Source organism: Lepisosteus oculatus, unplaced genomic scaffold (assembly GCF_040954835.1).
Source record: "Lepisosteus oculatus isolate fLepOcu1 unplaced genomic scaffold, fLepOcu1.hap2 HAP2_SCAFFOLD_88, whole genome shotgun sequence".
Lineage (NCBI taxonomy): Eukaryota > Metazoa > Chordata > Actinopteri > Semionotiformes > Lepisosteidae > Lepisosteus > Lepisosteus oculatus.
The window spans coordinates 111,630-136,456 of record NW_027168426.1 but is presented as its reverse complement, the minus strand read 5'-3'; the positions used below and the strand labels follow the sequence as shown (position 1 = coordinate 136,456).

Here is a 24,827-nt window from a genome sequence, read left to right as displayed (position 1 = left end):
TGGCCTTCCCTGGGGGTCAGGTAGGTGCAAAAGATAAACCTTTATCCTATCTTTATCTTAAGATAAGTGGCCAAGCAGTATTTTTCCAAGTTTCACCAAGCTCATCATGTTGCCATAGTAGAAAAAGTTCTATAAAATGTTAAATAACTTTAAAAAAAGCATCTTGGTCTTTCAGTACTGTACAAGGTGAATTAAACTGTCCCTGGTAATAAAAAGTAATTAGAAGCATCCCAGAAACTTTATCTCTAGAAACATTAGCTGTTTTATATCATGTAATTTAGTGTGATGTCAGAATTCAAGGACATTATCACACACAGAAATTGGTTCAGTTAAATCTAAAAAACGCAGCTAAACATGGGTTTAAATGTAAAATAGAAGTCTTACCTCTTGTCAAAAGATTTAATTCAAGAAGCGATGTAATAAATGATTGCTTATGCTTTATAAACAAATCTAATTAAAATAAAAGCTTAAGTTTTGTATTTATCTTGTACCATAGAACATGATTTTCTTTGTATTTCAAGCCCACAAAGTGTCCAAATGACGCACTACATGATATAAGGAAGATTATCACATGCATATCGGTATTATCTTTCTTTTAAAAATGCATTCCTTTCATTACCTTTTACTTTTTAAAATGAACTCAAATTGTGTATAATGTAATAATTTAAGTAGAATAGATTCAGGTAGGAAATATAGAGTCATGATGTTTATGGCTGACATCATTTCACATGGGTGAATTTTAAGCTAAGAAATAAAAACATTTACAATGAAGATACCATTGCTTAATTTTTAATGCGTTTAAAAAATAAATACCTCCTGAGAATAATTTGCCACTCCCAGATCCTTGGTAAGGTACTGTTTGAATCCAATCAGGAGAGGAGCATCCAGGGAGTGCTTTCTATAGAGTCCAGCTTGGGCCACTCTCTTCCGGCCTGCTGATACTTTTTAACTACTCAGGGCCTGTAAGGATATAAAACACCGGTTTAAACATTTTATACCTATAAGACAAATTAGAATTTTAGTAAAAAATAGATACATCTGAAAAATAAAAAGTCTTACTGCTGATAGAGTTCTTCAGAGCTCACATCTTCCCCTTCCTTATCCGCTTCTGTTTCAGTTTCTAGAGCAGCCTCTGGCATCTCTTCCTCCTGGACAGCGGCCTCTTGCTCAGGGCCGCTGGAATGCAGGTATATTCTTTTCAACATGCTTTTACATAATATGTTGTAACAATGATTTCAAAAAGAAACTACAGAAGCCTTACAGATTAAAAATATCTCACCTTGCCAATGTGTCTTCAGGCTTCCCATGTACAAAAAGGCCCAAGGACTCTAGCAGTCTTACAACCACTATCCTGTTTGCCTCACCAGACACGATCTCTATTCTGTGGTAATCCACGATGACCCCATTCTTCAGGTGATTCATCATGTCCTCCCTCGCCTGTTGAGAGGCCATCCTGATCTCTTCTGCCGTGGCGTGCTTCATACACGCCCTCTTCAAGTGAGCAGGAAGCTGATCAAGAGTATTCAGGCACATCTTGCACACCAGGGGAATCCTCGTGGGTTTCCTTTGAAAATAAATAATACCATCTGTGTATAGAAACAAGCTAAGACTGATTTCTTAAATTATCCTTAATTTTCTCTCTCATAGTTTGAGCATAATGATTTTATTGCATTTATATAAGAATTGCTCATTGCTCCAAAATAAATAATGGTTTCATAAAAAAGTGAGCACTTACTTGGTCTCAGTCACAGACTTTCCAATAGAAGCCATTGTGGAGTTCAGCAACTGCAGGTCCTAGAAGTGGGGAAGGAATTTTAAAAGAGAAATTGAATTACAATACAGAAGGAATGGCTGAGGGATCACTGAAATATATATATACAAATTCCAAAGACTGAGTCCATATAGAAACAACTACCTTTCATTTTCAGTATAAGAAAAAAAAAACATTATCTTCCAAAGCATCATAAAATTGTCCCTTCTTCCCCGTGACCTCATTGCTCTGCTCTCTCCTCTGTGCAGCTGAGCCCGACTCACGGTAAAATGGAAAAAAATATGCCCTCGACGTGAAATTTACTCTGGAGCGAGCCAGTGTTGCGCATAGCTGCCTTCAAAGCAGTTGACCCAGGTTCGATTCCCGGCCAATGCAGTTGCAAATGTTTTCAAATGCTGTCATGAGCCTTGGATTGTGACTAGCAAAGTGAAGCCTTTTGAAAGAGCTAAAGCACTGCAAAACGGAATTGAAGGAGAATCTTACAGGGGATTCTGAGCAGTGTCTGCATACATGCAGTCAGATAAAGGTGCTGAAAGCTTGAGCTACTCTCAATGTCATGCTGCCCTTCCCCGGAGTAAATCTGTTACATTGAAAGAATGCTTCTGGCAGGTTCAAAAAGGGACCCTTGTTAATTGGAGAAATCAATGATTTCGAATGAATTCTGTACGCGTTAAAAGACAGCTATACACAGAAAACATGCAGGACACTGCTCATGATGTTTCCCGAGCCGAAACACAGTGCGTTTTTCCAAGCCATTTGACAAAGCCCACCCACTGAAAACTGCAGCAGATCGTGTAAAGACGTTCAACTTTGTAACTACTGCACGCACAGGAAGCAGAATAAATTCCTCTTTTCAAACTGTCAAAGGTTTGCTTTGCGAACGCTGCAGGACATCGCACAATCTCTTTTGAACAGGGACAAACGATTTCTTATGGGGCGCAGTAAGTACAGACGTTTAAAATGCTCCACTCATGCCGACGATGCAGCATGAAGAAGCGCAACCTAACGTTTGACAGACAAAAGCCAGGCGCCGCTACGAGCAATATGAAATCAAACTGACAGCACACGGCGTTTCGCGCTGACACAAAAGTAATCTCGACAGACGCTGTTCTCTGCATAAAGCTGAAAGAGCTAAAGAGCGTTTCTGTTGACACGTAACAAGCTCGTTTCTTTCTACCATGATATCACCATGACCAAATCTGTCTTTAAACACCTTGCTCAGTCTCTGACGAGACTGTCAAAAATTGCTTTCGCCGATTGTATTGCAAACCGGCGGAAGCGGGGTATTGGGAAAAGTTTTCAACTAGCAATAATCGCGCCTCGGCTAAACCTCACAGGCTACGATACTGCCACTGCGCAAAGCTGACGGTTGCCAAGCAACCGCGGGGATTCTATGGAAATCGTTATCGATCGTCTCATGGCATGTCGTTGCTATAACGCTTCATATTTGTCGTCTTCTTCTTCTTCTAGCTTGAGGTTTTGAAGAATTTCATGACAGACAAGGGCTCCGTTGGGAACAAAGGGCGTTGTGAGAAAACCGTTGCTTATTTTCAGCAGCAGAAATACAACCCTTTAAATACAAGATGACAGAACAATGACGAAGGTCATGCCGGGAGGAACTCATGCACTATAGAGGAAAGGGGGCGGGCACGTACAGTTCACATTCAAGCCACAAGTACTCTTCTTGGATGTTGCACAAACAAATCCTAACGTCTTGAAAGCATTGCAGCATGTTTGTGTCCCACTTCCCGTGGCTGCGGGACGACTGACAAGAACGGACAAACAATCTGTGGCGTTTAGCGTGACATAGTCTTGCAGGCATCGTGCTGTCTCACTGCAATACTATACCGCTGGAGGAAACAGTCCATCTGGCCATGAAACTCATTTGAACGTCTAGCTACAGCAACTAACAATATCATGATTTATTCAGGATGTGTGGAATCAGCACGTCCCGGAGACAGCTTCCGAAATCGTGAGCATTCTCTGGTGGTAGGGGCGTTCAAGATGGCGCTCAGGTGGGAGGTAAAGTTTAGTTGTTGGGGAGTTTTTTTGAGTTTTTCATGACCTGAATGTTAATTTTTGCTTTTTTTGACTACAGAAAAATAAGGACTTAACACTAGTTGTTTAAACTTCAGTTATAATTGAAAGAAAAAAAAACGATTTCTTTAGGGTTAACCCTTTTATGTTTAAAAAGTCCGATATGAGTAACACTGGGAAAAGAAAAGAGAGTGCTGGGTCTTCGAAGGAGAACTCTAAGATACCTCAATCGTATATGTATAGCACTACAAAAAAATCGATGGCAACTAAAGGGAAAAGTGAAGCAGCTGCAGGGGCAGCAAGAGGGCGGAGGCGCCGCGCGCCCGGCCGACGTGTTGGACCGGTGCGCTTTACGTGCTGAAATAAACACGCGACAGCCCCGAAATGTTTCCAGAGTGCTGTGCACTGAAGACTTGCCTGGTGCTCCTCCGTGCAGATTGTTTGTCCTCCTCCAGTGCGGGACGAGCCAACACAAGGGAGCGCATTCGCCAACATCCAGGCACGCAATGCGATTTGGAAAGCAGCTCCTTTCCAAAGAGTTGCACACGAACGATCCTTCAGTCCCGCTCGGGGGGCATGGAACCCCCGCCACACACAGCTTCAAGTAGCGAGTCATGCGCCAGGGCTCTCGCTTACGGCCACACCACCCTGGACACGCCCGATCTTGTCTGATCTTGGAAGCTAAGCAGGGTTGGGCCTGGTTAGTACTTGGATGGGAGACCGCCTGGGAATACCAGGTGCTGTAAGCTTTTGCTCTCCCGGCCAGCAGGGGTCGCCGTTGGTGCCGTAGGCTTTGGGAGGAAAACCTGCAGGATGGAAAGGTGATCTATAGCCTCATCTCTAGAGATGTTTTGTTGCTGTGGCATGTGTGTGACCCATATTCAAAAAAAAAAAACCCGTCTGTAAAACGAATATCGAAGCTGCCTCTAAATCTGCAAATGAAGATGAGTCGATAAACCACTCGTTTTTCGTATAACTAGACATTTATTCATTTGTTACCGATTTCATTCATTGAGCCCTGGGGTTTCCTAATGGCCAAGGAGGGTCGGGACCTCGGTTTGACGCCTCCCCCGAAGGACGGCGCCTGTTTGTGCAGCAGAGTGTCGCCATCAGGAGGCTGGGGCGTAAGAGAGCCACACAGCCCGCAGGGTGAGCGCTCCCTACTGGTCCCAGTCACACCTCTTGCAGGAGCAGCAGCAACCGGAGCTTTTCCGGGGTGGAATCTCCCATCCGGGTGCCGGCCAGGCTCACACCTGCTGGGCTGCCCCGGGGGTGAGCCCAGTCGAGAGTCGCAGGGCCAGATCTAGTCACCGGGGAGAAACGATACAAGTGAAGGATTGCTCGGCTCTCGGCACTTGAAAAGACCGACAAATGTCTCGTTCCCGCCGGAGCTGAATGTACCCGCATGTGTGGTGTCGTCTTCTTCCCCCGCCCCGCTGTGTTTGCTGTATTGTCTCTGAAGCCGGCCCCCCCGAGACGAGACGGGCTGTTCCTGTGCCCCAATTAACACTTTACAGGTGCCATTCCCCGGCATTGTGGCCATTGGAGCCCCGACGCAGCTAATGCGGAGCACTTGTTGGACTGGCATCGAAAGGACGTGTGCGCACGGAGCGAGCCTTCCCTGCGGCAGAGCGCGGGAACTTTCTCCCCCCCTCCCGCTGCAGGAGTTGTGTGCACTGCAGCGGTGCCGAGAGAAAAGCACAGAAGGCAGCAGGCTCTGGAGAGCAGGTAAGAGACGGAGCCTTGTGGGCAGGCAAGCAGGCCCGTTTTTTGGAAATTGCTGAAAAGGTTTGTTCGGTGTGTGGCAGGCGCACGTCGCAATGAGGCCGAATTGCATCCCGGGACATGCTGCGAATGCGCAACGGCGACTGCAGATGTGTAGGAAACGGCGCGCTCGTTTTCTCGTTTTGCCCACACTTTTGAGTGTTAGTGTGGCGTGTGAGTGTGTGAAAGAGTGGGCCCAGCAGGAGGCGGTGGCGTGCAGGGCGAGGAGGTGGCCTAGGCTGCGCGATTTGTGCTGTGGGTGCGGGCCGCTTGCAGGGGCCTGTTTAACTCATACTTACCTGGCAGGGGAGATACCTTGATCAAGAAGGAGGTTCACCCAGGGCGAGGCTCGGCCATTGCACTCCGGCTGTGCTGACCCCTGCGAATTCCCCAAATGTGGGAATCTCGACTGCATAATTTCTGGTAGTGGGGGACTGCGTTCGCGCTCTCCCCTGATGTGCTTGGTCCAAAATCAGATACGGGAGGGTTAGGACACCACGAGCTGCGTGGCTGCGGAAGGATCCCGGTTCGACAGGAGTGGACGCCGCTGCTGGTTCTCGCTGGCTTTTAGTTAGGGGTCCGGAGAAGCATCTCAAGCTAGTTCCACTACTCCTTCCGGACGTTCATTCCCTTTTCAAAGTCAGTCGTTTTGCTGTAGTCTGCGTTCTTTAGGCTGATTATCGAGGTTAGCCTTTATTTGGTCATGGGGGGCCTCGGTACTGTATGCTGAGTCTAAAGACAGTTTCACCCGTTTTCTGATTGCTCGGTTCTGTACCAGTGCAGACATGTCAAACAGTGAATGGCTGTACCTCTATTGTATTCGTGCTCAATGAATGAAATCGGTAACAAATGAATATATGTCTAGTTATACGAAAAACGAGTGGTTTATCGACTCATCTTCATTTGCAGATTTAGAGGCAGCTTCGATATTCGTTTTACAGACGGGTTTTTTTTTTTAATATGGGTCACACACATGCCACAGCAACAAAACATCTCTAGAGATGAGGCTATAGATCACCTTTCCATTCTGCAGGTTTTCCTCCCAAAGCCTACGGCACCAACGGCGACCCCTGCTGGCCGGGAGAGCAAAAGCTTACAGCACCTGGTATTCCCAGGCAGTCTTCCATCCAAGTACTAACCAGGACCGACGCTGCTTAGCTTCCGAGATCAGACGAGATCAGGCGTGTTCAGGGTGGTGTGGCCGTAAGCGAAAGTCCCGGCGCCTGACTCGCTACTTGAAGCTGTGTGTGGCGGGGGTTCCGTGCCCCCCGAGCGGGACTGAAGGATCGTTCGTGTGCAACTCTTTGGAAAGGAGCTGCTTTCCAAATCGCATTGCGTGCCTGGATGTTGGCGAATGCGCTCCCTTGTGTTGGCTCGTCCCGCACTGGAGGAGGACAAACAATCTGCACGGAGGAGCACCAGGCAAGTCTTCAGTGCACAGCACTCTGGAAACATTTCGGGGCTGTCGCGTGTTTATTTCAGCACGTAAAGCGCACCGGTCCAACACGTCGGCCGGGCGCGCGGCACCTCCGCCCTCTTGCTGCCCCTGCAGCTGCTTCACTTTTCCCTTTAGTTGCCATCGATTTTTTTGTAGTGCTATACATATACGATTGAGGTATCTTAGAGTTCTCCTTCGAAGACCCAGCACTCTCTTTTCTTTTCCCAGTGTTACTCATATCGGACTTTTTAAACCTAAAAAAAAATCGTTTTTTTTTTCTTTCAATTATAACTGAAGTTTAAACAACTAGTGTTAAGTCCTTATTTTTCTGTAGTCAAAAAAAGCAAAAATTAACATTCAGGTCATGAAAAACTCAAAAAAACTCCCCAACCACTAAACTTTACCTCCCACCTGAGCGGCATCTTGAACGCCCCTACCACCAGAGAATGCTCACGATTTCGGAAGCTGTCTCCGGGACGTGCTGATTCCACACATCCTGAATAAATCATGATATTGTTAGTTGCTGTAGCTAGACGTTCAAATGAGTTTCATGGCCAGATGGACTGTTTCCTCCAGTGGTATAATATTGCAGTGAGACAGCACGATGCCTGCAAGACTATGTCACGCTAAACGCCACAGATTGTGTTTGTCCGTTCGTGTCAGTCGTCCCGCAGCCACGGGAAGTGGGACACAAACATGCTGCAATGGTTTCAAGACGTTAGGATTTGTTTGTGCAACATCCAAGAAGAGTACTTGTGGCTTGAATGTGAACTGTACGTGCCCGCCCCCTTTCCTCTGTAGTGCATGAGTTCCTCCCGGCATGCCCTTCCTCATTGTTCTGTCATCTTGTATTTAAAGGGTTGTATTTCTGCTGCTGAAAATAAGCAACGGTTTTCTCACAACGCCCTTTGTTCCCAACGGAGCCCTTGTCTGTCATGAAATTCTTCAAAACCTCAAGCTAGAAGAAGAAGAAGACGACAAATATGAAGCGTTATAGCAACGACATGCCATGAGACGATCGATAACGATTTCCATAGGATCCCCGCGGTTGCCTGGCAACCGTCAGCTTTGCGCAGTGGCAGTATCGTAGCCTGTGAGGTTTAGCCGAGGCGCGATTATTGCTAGTTGAAAACTTTTCCCAATACCCCGCTTCCGCCGGTTTGCAATACAATCGGCGAAAGCAATTTTTGACAGTCTCGTCAGAGACTGAGCAAGGTGTTTAAAGACAGATTTTGTCATGGTAACATCATGGTAGAAAGAAACAAGCTTGTTACGTCTCAACAGAAACGCTCTTTAGCTCTTTCAGCGTTATGCAGAGAACAGCGTCTGTCGAGATCACTTTTGAGTCAGCGCGAAACGCCGTGTGCTGTCAGTTTGATTTCATATTGCTCGTAGCGGCGCCCGGCTTTTGTCTGTCAAACGTTAGGTTGCGCTTCTTCATGCTGCATCGTCGGCATGAGTGGAGCTTTTTAAACGTCTGTACTTACTGCGCCCCATAATAAATCGTTTGTCCCCATTCAAAAGAGATTGTGCGATGTCCTGCAGCGTTCGCAAAGCAAACCTTTGACAGTTTGAAAAGAGGAATTTATTCTGCTTCCTGTGCGTGCAGTAGTTACAAAGTTGAACGTCTTTACACGATCTGCTGCAGTTTTCAGTGGGTGGGCTTTGTCAAATGGCTTGGAAAAACGCACTGTGTTTCGGCTCGGGAAACATCATGAGCAGTGTCCTGCATGTTTTCTGTGTATAGCTGTCTTTTAACGCATACAGAATTCATTCGAAATCATTGATTTCTCCAATTAACAAGGGTCCCTTTTTGAACCTGCCAGAAGCATTTTTTCAATGTAACAGATTTACTCCGGGGAAGGGCAGCATGACATTGAGAGTAGCTCAAGCTTTCAGCACCTTTATCTGACTGCATGTATGCAGACACTGCTCAGAATCCCCTGTAAGATTCTCCTTCAATTCCGTTTTGCAGTGCTTTAGCTCTTTCAAAAGGCTTCGCTTTGCTAGTCACAATCCAAGGCTCATGACAGCATTTGAAAACATTCGCAACTGCGTTGGCCGGGAATCGAACCTGGGTCAACTGCTTTGAAGGCAGCTATGCGCAACACTGGCTCGCTCCAGAATAAATCTCACGTCGAGGGCATATTTTTTTTCCATTTTACCGTGAGTCGGGCTCAGCTGCACAGAGGAGAGAGCAGAGCAATGAGGTCACGGGGACAGGGGAGTCACACGCTGGCGGTTTGAATACGCGGAAGATCACTGAGGGATCCACAGTATATGGACCCTCCGTGCGCCATCAGTCCGCACTCCGGACTCTGAATCCTGCCATCCGAGTTAAGATCTCGGCGGAACCTGAGGCGCAGTTCCTTCTTAAAACGTCATCTGGTGAGCATTTCTAGAATCGTACTTGTATAGATGCAGCCTTTAATGTGTTGCTAGGTTAAAATTGATGACTTCTTGTATTTCAGTAGGCAACTGCCCTCTTGATTTCGGATTTAATTTCTTTATTACAGGGGCGCTTTTATGAAGACAGAGTCATGTTCAGGAACTTTGCTTGATGGAGGAAGCTCATTTCGGACTCTGTGATCTGCTCACCTGGAAAGGTCTGCTATACTACTACAAGAGAGAAGTAGAGTCTGGAAGAAGGGACAATTTTATGATGCTTTGGAAGATAATGTTTTTTTTTCTTATACTGAAAATGAAAGGTAGTTGTTTCTATATGGACTCAGTCTTTGGAATTTGTATATATATATTTCAGTGATCCCTCAGCCATTCCTTCTGTATTGTAATTCAATTTCTCTTTTAAAATTCCTTCCCCACTTCTAGGACCTGCAGTTGCTGAACTCCACAATGGCTTCTATTGGAAAGTCTGTGACTGAGACCAAGTAAGTGTTCACTTTTTTATGAAACCATTATTTATTTAGGAGCAATGAGCAATTCTTTTATAAATGCAATAAAATCATTATGCTCAAACTATGAGAGAGAAAATTAAGGATAATTTAAGAAATCAGTCTTAGCTTGTTTCTATACACAGATGGTATTATTTATTTTCAGAGGAAACCCGCTCACTTGAAGAGGTCGTGTATGAAGCACGCCACGGCAGAAGAGATCAGGATGGCCTCTCAACAGGCGAGGGAGGACATGATGAATCACCTGAAAAACGGGGTCATCGTGGATTACCACAGAATAGAGATCGTGTCTGGTGAGGCAAACAGGATAGTGGTTGTAAGACTGCTAGAGTCCTTGGGCCTTTTTGTACATGGGAAGCCTGAAGACACATTGGCAAGGTGAGATATTTTTAATCTGTAAGGCTTCTGTAGTTTCTTTTTGAAATCATTGTTACAACATATTATGTAAAAGCATGTTGAAAAGAATATACCTGCATTCCAGCGGCCCTGAGCAAGAGGCCGCTGTCCAGGAGGAAGAGATGCCAGAGGCTGCTCTAGAAACTGAAACAGAAGCGGATAAGGAAAGGGAAGATATGAGCTCTGAAGAACTCTATCAGCAGTAAGACTTTTTATTTTTCAGATGTATCTATTTTTTACTAAAATTCTAATTTGTCTTATAGGTATAAAATGTTTAAACCGGTGTTTTATATCCTTACAGGCCCTGAGTAGTTAAAAAGTATCAGCAGGCCGGAAGAGAGTGGCCCAAGCTGGACTCTATAGAAAGCACTCCCTGGATGCTCCTCTCCTGATTGGATTCAAACAGTACCTTACCAAGGATCTGGGAGTGGCAAATTATTCTCAGGAGGTATTTATTTTTTAAAGGCATTTAAAATTAAGTAATGGTATCTTCATTGTAAATGTTTTTATTTCTTAGCTTAAAATTCACCCATGTGAAATGATGTCAGCCATAAACATCATGACTCTATATTTCCTACCTGAATCTATTCTACTTAAATTATTACATTATACACAATTTGAGTTCATTTTAAAAAGTAAAAGGTAATGAAAGGAATGCATTTTCATAAGAAAGATAATACCGATATGCATGTGATAATCTTCCTTATATCATGTAGTGCATCATTTGGACACTTTGTGGGCTTCAAATACAAAGAAAATCATGTTCTATGGTACAAGATAAATACAAAACTTAAGCTTTTATTTTAATTAGATTTCTTTATAAAGCATAAGCAATCATTTATTACATCGCTTCTTGAATTAAATCTTTTGACAAGAGGTAAGACTTCTGTTACATTTAAACCCATGTTTAGCTGTGTTTTTTAGATTTAACTGAACCAATTTCTGTGTGTGATAATGTCCTTGAATTCTGACAACATCACACTAAATTACATGATATAAAACAGCTAATGTTTCTAGAGATAAAGTTTCTGAGATGCTTCTAATTACTTTTTATTACCAGGGACAGTTTAATTCACCTTGTACAGTACTGTAAGACCAAGATGCTTTTTTTAAAAGTTATTTAACATTTTATAGAACTTTGTCTACTATGGCAACATGATGTGCTTGGTGAAACTTGGAAAAATACTGCTTGGCCACTTATCTTAAGGTAAAGATAGGATAAAAGTTTATCTTTTGCACCTACCTGACCCCCAGGGAAGGCCAATGCTTTCTAAGTTGATGGTTCCCTACAGTAGACTGTACTTTAATTTCAAAGGTAATGTATATTGACCCAAATCAGTTTTGGAATCCAATCTACTGACGAGATGGAGCACATCCTTTTTTCAGGATTTTAGCATCATACGTTTGGTATATTTAGTCCCTAATGCTGAAAGAAATGATCATAGAACATTTGGACACTTTGTGGGCTTGAAATACAAAGAAAATCATGTTCTATGGTACAAGATAAATACAAAACTTAAGCTTTTATTTTAATTAGATTTGTTTATAAAGCATAAGCAATCATTTATTACATTAATATATGTGAAAATAACATTTTAGCATCATACGTTTAGTATATTTAGTCCCTAATGCCGAAAGAAATGATCATAGAACATGACATCTAACCTTACCTGCGGTGTTTTTAATCCCTATTGCTCAATGCACAGTGAAAGCATTCCATACATGTGTCTGACAATGAGGAATGGGCCCCTGAGACAGTCATTTGCCTGTTTCACAAATGATCGTATTTTACTAGAGGTTCTGTTTGGGATTCAGATGTGCATTCGGACAGCAATCCCTTTCAAGAAATGATACGTTCTGGATGAGGTCAAAGGTGCTGGAACACTGTATCTAGGATGTGTTTGCAGAGACTGTGTGTCTCCTGCTTCAACGCAGTGATAAACAGATGTGCTCCTTTAATTTATTGGTACATGCCCAGGGCAGTAAGCAGTCTGAGGATTTATTTCCAGATGGCATAGAGCAGTGAAGCAGTGAAGTAGTGCAAAACACTGGATCATTATATTATTAGAATCTATTCTACTTAAATTATTACATTATACTCAATTTGAGTTCATTTTAAAAAGTAAAAGGTAATGAAAGGAATGCATTTTCATAAGAAAGATAATACCGATATGCATGTGATAATCTTCCTTATATCATGTAGTGCGTCATTTGGACACTTTGTGGGCTTGAAATACAAAGAAAATCATGTTCTATGGTACAAGATAAATACAAAACTTAAGCTTTTATTTTAATTAGATTTGTTTATAAAGCATAAGCAATCATTTATTACATTAATATATGTGAAAATAACATTTTAGCATCATATGTTTAGTATATTTAGTCCCTAATGCCGAAAGAAATGATCATTTGTTTAACATGCACGGGTCTGTCTCAAAGGATGCAGTACTCCTGAAGGGCCTCAAACCCTACATTTCGGATGCCTAGCTGTATCCCTCACATGTGGCACCTCAGAATGACTTCTAACCTTACCTGTGGTGTATTCAGTCCCTATTGCTCAATGCACGGTGTACATACTGCATACATGTGTCTTGAGAATGAGGAATGGGCCCCTGAGACAGTCATTTGCCTGTTTCATAAACAGGGACCTGGACCTAGACCTAGACCTAGACCTGGCCCGTACAGGGCTCAAACCCGCGACCTTGGCGTTATTAGCACCACGCTCTAACCAACTGAGCTAACCGGCCTCATGACAGTGCTCCTCTCTGTGCTGCAAAAAATCAAACTCAGGGAATTTCTTTTGTCCTCCTTTGAATAGAAAGCCGTGTAATCAGTGTACGGGCTTTCTCGTGCAGTTTCATGGTTCTTGTAACCCAAATCCTACACTGGCCTGAAGTGCCCCCCCATTTCACAGCATTTTTCAGCTGATTTAAAATGTACCTAAAGGAGAAGCATTATTGTAGACCATCAATTACCAAGAGCTTTTGTCAAAGGTTTTGGTGGTCATTTTGAATGACCACAGAGCGCTGTGACCTCGGTTTTATCCAAAAAGACAGCGCCCTTTTACAACACAGCATCTCCGTCACTATACTGGGGCATTGGGACCCGCACAGACCTCAGGGTGAGCGCCCCCCCGCCGGCACCATTAACACCGCTTCCAGCTGGAAGCTTTGTTTTTCCCTGTAGCTCACCCTCATCCGGATTCTGACCTGGCTCACACCTGCTTAGCTTCAGTGGGTTTTCAGTTGCGAGTTGCAAGGGGATGCAAGTGATGGAGCTGCTCGCTGCAAAAGCCACTGCATTGGCCGGGAATCGAACCCGAGCCTCCCGCGTGGCAGGCGAGAATTCTACCACTGAACCACCAATGCTCAGTGCCTGTCCCGTCAAAAAAGACGCTTTTTTGGTGCTCTGTGCAAAACGCGTCGACATATGCTTCCAGCTGCAAAATGCCATTTGCGGACGCTGAAGAACTTATTTCCAAGGCAGCGGGTACAAGCGATTGGGCGTTTTAAAACCACCAGGAACAGCAAAGAGGCGCGCTTCTTTGCTTGTGCCGAAACACACCGACTGAAGGCGGACAACGTAGTCGGCAAGATTGGAACCTGTGCGGGGAGACCCCAATGGATTTCTAGTCCATCGCCTTAACCACTCAGCCACGACTACAGCAAGCCCCACCCCCGCTGCGTTCTTGCTACAATCTTACCTGGATCGCGAGGCGCCAGCGGAAGCCTATTTCAAAGTCGTTTTCCGTTTCAAAAAAACATTTCCAAAATACAAGCCTTGCAGACAGACACGCCTCAGAGGACTTAAGCGTGGCTTCATGTCGGAATGATAAAGTCTCCCCGTCCGGACATGAAAATGCCACTTTGTTACACACAAAAAAAGAATCAACAACAGAGAAATGCCCACAAGCATTTGAAAAGCTGCACCACGTCGCACTTGAAATAGCTCTTACATTAGTGGTAGACACAGGAATCGCCTTTTTATTTACGCTCTTACCAACGCGATGGAAAGCAAAACAAAGCAAAGCAGAGCAAAACAAAACGAACAAACGAAAACACTCACGTCCCGCACTTGCATATAACGCCGTTACGTGCCCAAGCGGTATTGTACGTCATCCTAGCACTGCACCCCGGGGCGTAAGGTATATGGGAACGAGCACACGCCACGAATCGTCTCGAATCACTCCCTACAGCTGTAAGGCGCCTTGAAGCCTGCACCCCCAACATTCTTCTTTGCGCATCTGTGAAAGGTAAACTCTTGAGCAAACTCTGAACCAGCTCTAAGGAAACTAATCCGATTAGACGTTACTTTGACTCATCTTTTTACTCTCAGTGCTGGATTGCTCAAACTCCTGCTAGGGTTAGGGTTAGCATTCACACGCTACTTAGACACTTTGTTTACGCTCAGTGCTGGATTTTGGGAACTTCAGGACGAGTGGGAATTTTCTCCTATCTGTCAATTCTGTTTTGTTTTGGAGACTCTTGGCTGCCTATATTGTACAGTGCAGCGTGAAGGAAACATTTTCCAAAACTGTGTCAGCTCAAAAGTTGTAAGAAAACCTCTCCAGCTGCTTTACCTCTCTTCATTTTTGTCATTTAATGTGACAATCGATGTATAACTGGAGCCTCACATATGCAAATGGTGAGGCTCCAGTTCGACACCACTTTACAGTATATGACAAAAGCATGGCAGACTGTGCCGGACCAGCTGGTAACTTCCGCTTATTTTGACCATATTAAACATTGGAAATCTTCCCACTTGCATTTGTGACACTTGATTTTGGCTCCACCTAAGACACTCTTAAATCTTCAAACACTTTTCTCTTCTCCCGCAACACTCTTGTCTGTCGGCACTGTGTGGCAGCGTTGCAGGACAACCCATCTCACCAAGGAAAGGAACCTAACAGCTTTGGTAAGAGAGGAGAAAAGGACATGGCCCGTACGGGGCTCGAACCCGCGACCTTGGCGTTATTTGCACCACGCTCTAACCAACTGAGCTAACCGGCCTTATGACAGTGCCCCTCTCTGTGCTGCAAAAAATCGAACTCAGGGAATTTCTTTTGTCCTCCTTTGAATAGAAAGCCTTGTAATTCAGTGTACGGGCTTTCTCATGCAGTTTCATGGTTTCACAGCATTATTCAGCTGATTTTAAATGTACCTAAAGGAGAAACATTATTGAAGACCATCAATTACCAAGAGCTTTTGTCAAAGGTTTTGGTGGTCATTTTTAATGACCACAGAGCACTATGACCTCGGTTTTACATCTCATCCAAAAGACAGCGCCCTTTACAACAGAGCTTCTCCGTCACTATATTGGGAGATTGGGACCCGCACAGACCTCAGGGTGAGCGCCTCCCCGCTGGCCCCATTAACACCACTTCCAGCTGGAAGCTTTGTTTTTCCCTGTAGCTCACCCTCATCCAGGTACTGACCTGGCTCACACCTGCTTAGCTTCAGTGGGTTTTCAGTTGCGAGTTGCAAAAGTTGGGATGCAAGTGATGGAGCCGTTCGCTGCAAAAGCCACTGGCCAGGAATCGAAACCAAGCCTCCTGCGTGGCAGGCGAGAGTTCTAACAATGAACCACCAATGCTCAATGCCTGTACCTTCAAAAAAGACGCTTTTTTGGTGCTGTGTGCAAAAAGCGTCGACATCTACTTCCAGCTGCAAAATGCCATCCGCGGACGTTGTGAATTTATTTATTTAGACACCGCTCAGAATCCCCTGTAAGATTCTCCTTCAATTCCGTTTTGCAGTGCTTTAGCTCTTTCAAAAGGCTTCGCTTTGCTAGTCACAATCCAAGGCTTGTGACAGCATTTGAAAACACTTGCCACTGCGTTGGCCAGGAATCAAATCCGGGTCAACTGCTTGGAAGGTAGCTATGCTCACCACTATACCACCAACACATGCCCGGGGGAGCCCTCCAGGACACCACCAGAGAATGCTCACGATTTCAGAAGCTGTCTCCGGGACGTGCTGATTCCACACATCCTGAATAAATCATGTTATTGTTAGTTGCTGTAGCTAGACGTTCAAATGAGTTTCATGGCCAGATGGACTGTTTCCTCAAGTGGTATAGTATTGCAGTAAGACAGCACGATGCCTGCAAGACTATGTCACGCTAAACGCCACAGATTGTGTTTGTCCGTTCGTGTCAGTCGTCCTGCAGCCACGGGAAGTGGGACACAAACATGCTGCAATGCTTTCAAGACATTAGGATTTGTTTGTGCAACATCCGAGAAGAGTACTTGTGGCTTGAATGTGACTGAGCAAGGTGTTTAAAGACAGAGACTGAAAACTGTTAAAGGATGAGTCAAAGTAACGTCTAATCGGATTAGTTTCCTTAGAGCTGGTTCAGAGTTTGCTCAAGAGTTTACCTTTCACAGATGCGCAAAGAAGAATGTTGGGGGTGCACGCTTCAAGGCGCCTTACAGCTGTAGGGAGTGATTTCAGACGATTCGTGGCGTGTGCTCATTCCCATATACCGTACGCCCCGGGGTGCAGTGCTAGGATGACGTACAATACCGCTTGGGCACGTAACGGCGTTATATGCAAGTGCGGGACGTGAGGGTTTTGCGTTTGTTCGTTTTGTTTTGCTCTGCTTTGCTTTGTTTTGCTTTCCATCGCGTTGGTAAGAGCGTAAATAAAAAGGCGATTCCTGTGTCGACCACTAATGTAAGAGCTATTTCAAGTGCGCCGTGGTGCGGCTTTTCAAATGCTTAACAGGATGATTTTGCATGCACGCGTGCTTTCATGCAGTCGTGTGTGCAACCATGTCTGCTTACGTGCAAACGGGCGTGGTTTCATGTATGCAAAAAACTTTCCTGGGCTCTTCTGAAGCACATAAAATTATTTGGAGATATACATTTGTCTTATTTTCCTCTTAGGCTCTAGAATTGATAACTTTTTTTTCATTTTTGGCATTTTTCATCATTTTCCAGAAAGTGGTTGCAAGCCCAATATCATGCGAAGAAACTTCAGGATTCGGGGATCAGTCAATGGATTTTCTTCAAAGTTGGATTTTTGCACTCTGTGGACCAAGAGATGTTGTTCTATAATGTTTTTTTTTTTTTCAAATTTAAAAATATCATTTTTTCATGGAGCTTTGAATGGGATGGATTCACCCTCCTTTAGCCAGGACAGAGCTCCAGGAGCCTGGGTAGGATTCTAGCTTTCTCCCCTTGCAGGCACCTGGCACAGAAGACATCATTTTTTTCCTTAAAATCTTTTTTTTTGTGTTCCTTGTTGCTCCAAACTTAATTTTAATCACTTTTAATTAGAGATTTTATTAAAAATAGTGCAATAAATGACTAATTTCACAAAAATTAATGTAATATAAAACGGATGTTTTCAACTTTATTGTAGTGTTTTAGAAACTAATATGTCTTCAAAAATGGTTGTTTTTCACTCCTATGAATGAAAACTGTTGTTATATGATGTTTTTTTTTTCAAATTTTAAATGATCATTTTTTCATGGAGCTTTGAAGGGGATGGATTCACCCTCCTTTAGCCAGGACAGAGCTCCAGGAGCCTGGGTAGGATTCTAGCTTTCTCCCCTTGCAGGCACCTGGCACAGAAGACATCATTTTTTTCCTTAAAATCTTTTTTTTTGTGTTCCTTGTTGCTCCAAACTTAATTCTATTCACTTTTAATTAGAGATTATATTAAAAATAGTGCAATAAATGACTAATTTCACTAAAAATACTAAAAGTAATATAAAACTGATGTTTTTAACTTTATTGTAGTGTTTTAGAAACTAATATGTCTTCAAAAATGGTTATTTTTCACTCCTAGGAATGAAAGCTGTTGTTATATGATGTTTATTTTCAAATTTTGAAAAAGCAAAGAATTCTAGCTTTCTCCCCTTGCAGGCATCGGACACAGAGAACCTCATGGTTTTCCTAAAAATCATTTTTTATGTTCCCTGGTGTTCCAAACTTAGTTTTAATCAATTTTAATTTGTTATGTTACAAACAGGGTAATAAAGTCTTAATTGGACTATAACTAATGTCATATTGTCTGCTACAAAACTGATATTTTCAGCTCTATTGTAGAGATTCTAGAATCAACTAATAAAGAATTGAAATAAAAAAAGGGCATAAGAAGACATTACCAACAACGACCACATGATGGAGATATTGTCTAGACATTACCAACAACGACCACAAGATGGAGATATTGTCTAGACATTACCAACAACGACCACAAGATGGAGATATTTTCCAAAGAGGCAAGAGGGGCAAAGCTGCGATAAGGTAAAATCATTTTTTGAAAGAGATTGTTGTCAGAATGCACATCCGTATCCCAAACAGAATCTCTAGTAAAATATGCTCATTTGTGAAATAGGCAAATGAGTGTCAGCTACAATATGATTGCTACATATCTGCATTTGTTGGTATTTAAGGAGTAAGAGTGCAGGTTTAAACCTGCGATCCAGTGTGTTGAAGAATTTCACAACACTACCTCTAGCACATATGGAAATAAATCCTCATAATGATTATTGCCCTGGGCATGTACCAAAAAATCAGTGAGCATATATATATATATATCATTGGGTTGAAGCTAGAAACACAGAATAACTGCAAACACATCCTAAATACAGTGTTCCAGCACCTTTGACCTCATCCAGAACGTATCATTTCTTGAAAGGGATTGCTGTCCGAATGCACATCTGAATCCCAAACAGAATCTCTAGTAAAATACGATCATTTGTGAAACAGGCAAATGACTGTCTCAGGGGCCCATTTCTCATTGTCAGACACATGTATGCAATGCTTTCACTGTGCATTGAGCAATAGGGATCAAAAACACCGCAGGTAAGGTTAGAAGTCATGTTCTATGATCATTTCTTTCAGCATTAGGGACTAAATATACTAAACGTATGATGCTAAAATGTTATTTTTACATATATTAATGTAATGAATGATTGCTTATGCTTTATAAACAAATCTAATTATAATAAAAGCTTAAGTTTTGTATTTATCTTGTACCATAGAACATGATTTTCTTTGTATTTCAAGCCCACAAAGTGTCCAAATGATGCACCTTTGACCTCATCCAGAACGTATCATTTCTTGAAAGGGATTGCTGTCCGAATGCACATCTGAATCCCAAACAGAATCTCTAGTAAAATACGATCATTTGTGAAACAGGCAAATGACTGTCTCAGGGGCCCATTTCTCATTGTCAGACACATGTATGCAATGCTTTCACTGTGCATTGAGCAATAGGGATCAAAAACAGAATGGAAACAGACGAGGATGGGATTTGAACCCATGCGTGCAAAGCACAATAGATAAGCAATCCATCACCTTAACCACTCGGCCACCTCGTCGACAAAACTGGGCTGTCCCAACTGGGTTGGCGCGCTCCAGATGATCTTTTTCTTTTTTTTCCCTCGTACTCGAGGGTCATTTTCCTGTTCCACATGCGATTTCAATATTTTCCTTGGGAGATGTCAAGCCAGCAAGCCACTGCTGTGGTTCAGTGGCCAGCGTGGAGTTCAGTGGCCCTGTTGTACACAGAAAGCACATTGAGCTCCTTGGACATGAAAAGTTCCAGATAAAAGCCATTTGTCATCCTTTCTCTTGGTGTCGATGTTGCTATTGTATGTAAAGGTGGCAACTTGCTCAGCGAGCAGGCGGAGCACACACCGAATGCAGATGTGTCTGAGTGGTGTGTCCAAGTGGCTGCAAAAGGACAGCACTCCCGGGGCGCTGTGGCTTAGTTGGTTAAAGCGCCTGTCTAGAAAACAGGAGGCCCTGGGTCTGAATCCCAGTGGATAACCGCCTACGGCTAGACTTAATTAAATGCAAGTATTCATTTCCTGTCTTTAACACGACTTGTTTTTCTTAAAATGGATGCAACTTGCAAAACATGAAATACAAACCTTGCTAATCAGCGCTAGCAGCTGGCAAAAAAAAAGAAGTCAGCAATGTTTTTTTTCTTTAACCTTAACCCTGCTAATGGAGAAGAGTTAAACGACCGAGTCTATGCAGCTTAAACGGTGCGCACGTCGGGATCTTAGCTGAAAGGGTGGTAAATCACGCTCACCCCAGTCCTTAATCTTTTAAAGAGGATACAAAATTGAACCTAGTCGCCACATCACATACATCCTGTTCAATGATAAAAAGGTAACATCTATCCTCGCTCCAGAGTAAATCTCACGTTGAGGGCATATTTTTTTTCACTTTACCGTGAATCGGGCTCGGCTGCACAGAGGAGAGAGCAGAGCAATGAGGTCACGGGGACAGGGGAGTCACACGCTGGCTGTTTGAACACGCGGAAGATCACTGAGGGATCCACAGTATATGGACCCTCCGTGCGCAATCAGTCCGCACTCCGGACTCTGAATCCTGCCATCCGAGTTAAGATCTCGGCAGAACCTGAAGCGCAGTTCCTTCTTAAAATGTAATCTGGTGAGCATTTCTAGAATCGTACTTGTATAGATGCAGCCTTTAATGTGTTGCTAGGTTAAAATTGATGACTTCTTGTATTTCAGTAGGCAACTGCCCTCTTGATTTCAGATTGAATTTCTTTATTACAGGGGCGCTTTTATGATGACAGAGTCATGTTCAGGTACTTTGCTTGATGGAGGAAGCTCATTTCGGACTCTGTGATCTGCTCACCTGGAAAGGTCTGCTGTACTACTACAAGAGAGAAGTAGAGTCTGGAAGAAGGGACAATTTTATGATGCTTTGGAAGGTAGTTTTTTTTTTCTTTGAAATCGAAATGAATCAGAATATCAGAGCAAAAGACAAACTCTTGGTTTGGTTTAAAGAGATATGGTTTTAAAACAGACAAAATGTAGAAAACAGGTGTTTCTCACTTCTGGAAAAGAATGGACCGGGGTATTTTACTAGTTGCAGTGCTGAGCTCACCGGCTTGCAGTCCTGTAGTGTTGCACCAGGGTCAGTGGTGCAATGGATAACACGTTTGACTACGGATCAGGAGATTGTAGGTTCGACTTCCGCCTGGCTCGGGTCGTTTTTAAACGCATCAGGCTACTCCCTACGTAGCCTGTGCTACTTACTGTATTGTAATCGTACCCAGTAAGAGATTTCCTTCATGTAAATGAACTGCACTTGACAGCTTTAGAAAAACACCTGGGCTCAGTACGGTGCTGAGAGCTAATCGTTGCTGTTGTTCTAATTAGCACGCACTGCATCGGCTATGAACCCGAACTTTTCAATTATTCCGATCAGTAAGTCAACACGTAGTCCACATGAAAGGTAGAAATATTCTCTTGTCTGTCTCTTGTTTGTATAGAACTGAATGTCCCTGACAATGTACTGTTAGTTTTAATTGAAGAACGGCATTTGTGTTCAAATATACCAGACAAGTTTATGTAACTGCTCATGCGACACTCAGTTGTAATTAGTCAAGAAATAAAGTCGAACAACAGCTGCGGGTTTGATTCTGAACGTATGAGATTGCAGCGTCTTTTACTTCCATTGACAAATGATAGAGATTCGAAGAGAGATCCTTCAGACCAGCAAGCAAACCCACGGCTATTTCGGTTTTCTATCTAGGCAACGTTGGTGTCTGCAATAGCATACATGAAAGCGTGATGCAATTTCTGTGGCTACATTTGTTGCACGTCATGCACAGTAAGAGTGTTTCTAACACCAAATAAAAAGTCAACAATTAGCGATCACGCCTTCTCAGTTAACCCACTGAAACCCTTGCTGTTAACAGTTCTTTAATGCGTGCTTTACGAGCACCTACATATCGTGTCGGTTCTTTCAGCTTTATTCATTAGGTTTTCAAAGGCATAAGTAGAGCACCAGAGGTGCGAACGCAGAATGTATGGTAATCTGAAGAACTGCTTTCCATGGCAGCGGGTCCAAGCGATTTAACGTTTTTATAGTACCGGGAAAGGAGAAGCGGCACTTTGCCTTTGCCGCGCAGGCACAAGGCGACGTGCGGCAGACGCATGAGTCGGCAAGTTCCGAACCTGCGCGGGGAGTCCCTAACGCATTTCGAATCCATCGCCTTAACCACTCGGCCATGACAAAAGCGAGCTCGCTGCCGCCGCATTCCTCCTATAATCTAACACGGAGTGCGAGGTGGCTGCGGAAACCTTTTAAAAGTCGCTCTCCGTTAAAAAAAAAAACCTTTCACAAGATTCGTGCCGGCAGACAGACACGCCTCAGAGGGTTTAAGGCTGGCTTCACGTTCAAATGATAAAGTCCCCCAGTCCGGATGTCAAAATGCAACTTTGGCAGACAGAAAAAACAGCAACAAACCACAAATGTGGAAAAGGATTTTACAAGCTGCACCACACTGCACTTTCAAAAGCATTTACATTCGTGTTAGACGCAGGAATTGCCTTTGATTTGCGCGCTTACGAACGCCATGGAAAACGAAACAAAACTAAAGCCCTCAGCTCCTGCACTTGATTATAATGCCGTTACGTGTCGAAGCAGGAATTTACGTCATCCTACCACTGCAACACGGGGAATAGAGGGAAATGAGCACAATCTACGAATTGTCTCTAAACAGTCCCTACAGTTGTAAGACGCCTGGAAGCGTGCACCCCCATCATTAATCTTTGCGCATCTGTGCAAGGTAAACTCTGGAGCAGTCTCTGAAACGGCTCAAAGGAAACACGTGATTGATTCCATGTGCATCTGGGGTTCATTTCTTATTTACATTTAATTCAAGGGAAAGGCTTGGGTCAGTTTCAGACGGCCTCCAACAGCGAGATTCAAGCGCCCCACCTTCAGCCCAATCTGCGCCGCCAGAACGCCAACGGCTCCTCTGGTCTCTGGGGTGCGGTTGTGACCCTGTAACCTAAAGTGTTGGTGGCAGACAAATGGAGACTAACAGGTGATGTCCTAGGACATGACTACATTGTGACACTCGGTGGGGATGGTGACCATTGCTTGGAAAAGAGTGCGAGGCCCCTTTAGAAAAACATTTTGTTAACAGGCATTCTGCCTCAGCCTAAACACCTATAGCTTGCAAAGCGCATGCTATTAGACAGGCACCTCTGCAAGACCTTAAGAGTCTCTTAAACTAGTGATAGTAAGGTGTTCCCAATGGGCGATGTTTGGCTTTCAAATCATCTGTCTGTGGAAGCGCCGAGATGCAGCTGTTTAAGGCTTAGAAGCAGCTGACTGTTTCACTAGCTAGCTGATTACTGTCAGTCAGGGAGCTCAGAGGTGAAAAGCCTGTCTGAGAGACAATTCGCCGTTGTTCAGTTCAATATGTTCCGTACCAGCTCGGCGCACCTGAGATCATCTTGGTAGCCGTGTAGCTCAGATGAGTGAGAGCGTGTCTGTGTGTACCACCGTGATTGGATGCCGGTCCTTCTCAGGTCACAGTAAACCTTCTGCTGCCTAACTTTCCTAATTTTGGGGATCCCTTTGTAAAAGCAAAGGAAAAAAAAACTGGCTCTTCATCAGCATGATCGACCCAACCCAGTGTGCCCCAGTGGCCTAATGGATAAGGCACTGGCTTCCTAAGCCAGGGTTTGTGGGTTTGAGTCCCATCTGGGGTGCTCCTGTCCCATTTTGAGCGTACAAATGTCCTTGTGATTTGCAAAGCTGCAACCCCACCTTACTCAGTGAGCGTCTCTGCTTTTCTCTCACATACAGTTGGGAGAAAAACTTTTGTAAACAGCCCTTCGGAATGATGTGGATTTCTGCATGAATGGCTCCTAACATGTGATCTTATCTTTATCTAAGTCATAATAATTAATAAAGAGAGTGTGATTTAACAAACAACACACGCCCAACATTTGACATTGCTGTTTCTTTATTGACCAAATGGTTTAAAAAATCAAGGTCATTGATGGAAAAAGTACGTGAACCCTTATATTAAGGAGCTAGTGGAACCTCCTTTATGACAAAAACCTCAACCCCCACTTTCTGTAGCGGCTGGTCAGACCTGAGCAGCGGTTAGGAGGTATTTTGGCCTATTCCTCTATGAAAAACTGTTTCAGTTCATGTATATTTTTGGGATGTCTTGCACTGAACGGCCTGCTTCAGATCACGCCACAGCACTTCAATGGGATTGGGGTCAGGACTCTTACTTGGCCATCCCAAAATACGGAATTTCTTTTGTTTCAGCCACTCTGTTGTTGATGTACTCCTTTGTTTTTGTCATGCTGCATGACCCAGCGTCTTTCGAGTTTTAGATCACAGGCAGACACCCTGACATTCTGCTGTAGATTTTCCTGATACATCTTGGAATTCATCGGTCCCTCGATGATTGCAAGCCGTACAGCCTCCGCCATCCTTCCCAGGTGGGATGAGGTTTTGGAGTTGGTATGCAGTGTTTTGTTATCTCCAAACATAACGCTGTGCACATTTACCAACAAGTTCAACTTTTGTCACGTCTGTCCACAGAACATTGTTCCAGGAGTTGCTGTGGAACATCCATGTGGTCTTTAGCAAACTTGAGAGGGGCAGTGGTGGTTTTTTTGGGGGGGAGAGCAGTGGTTTCCTCCATGGTGACCTCGCATGATCACCACTCCTGTTCAGATTTCTTCTTATGGTGGACTC

General features: G+C 43.8%; 6 non-coding genes and 1 pseudogene across 6 annotated transcripts; 4 read left to right on the top strand and 3 right to left on the bottom strand.

Annotated features, from left to right (window-relative positions):
* Window positions 1-2,993: 2,993 nt before the first annotated feature.
* LOC138236258 (U4 spliceosomal RNA) lies at window positions 2,994-3,135 on the bottom strand. Its single transcript, XR_011188551.1, has one exon. It is a non-coding gene; the product is annotated as a U4 spliceosomal RNA (small nuclear RNA).
* A 1,303-nt stretch (window positions 3,136-4,438) lies between these two features.
* LOC138236308 (5S ribosomal RNA) lies at window positions 4,439-4,557 on the top strand. Its single transcript, XR_011188600.1, has one exon. It is a non-coding gene; the product is annotated as a 5S ribosomal RNA (ribosomal RNA).
* Window positions 4,558-5,863: 1,306 nt separating this feature from the next.
* LOC138236322 (U1 spliceosomal RNA) lies at window positions 5,864-6,027 on the top strand. The gene has a single exon (XR_011188612.1). It is a non-coding gene; the product is annotated as a U1 spliceosomal RNA (small nuclear RNA).
* Window positions 6,028-6,662: 635 nt separating this feature from the next.
* On the bottom strand, window positions 6,663-6,781 carry LOC138236318 (5S ribosomal RNA; annotated as a pseudogene).
* A 1,293-nt stretch (window positions 6,782-8,074) lies between these two features.
* Window positions 8,075-8,216, top strand: LOC138236257 (U4 spliceosomal RNA). Its single transcript, XR_011188550.1, has one exon. It is a non-coding gene; the product is annotated as a U4 spliceosomal RNA (small nuclear RNA).
* Window positions 8,217-13,615: 5,399 nt separating this feature from the next.
* trnag-gcc (transfer RNA glycine (anticodon GCC)) lies at window positions 13,616-13,686 on the bottom strand. Its single transcript has one exon. It is a non-coding gene; the product is annotated as a tRNA-Gly (tRNA).
* Window positions 13,687-23,748: 10,062 nt separating this feature from the next.
* On the top strand, window positions 23,749-23,821 carry trnar-ccu (transfer RNA arginine (anticodon CCU)). Its single transcript has one exon. It is a non-coding gene; the product is annotated as a tRNA-Arg (tRNA).
* The last annotated feature ends 1,006 nt before the right edge of the window (window positions 23,822-24,827 follow it).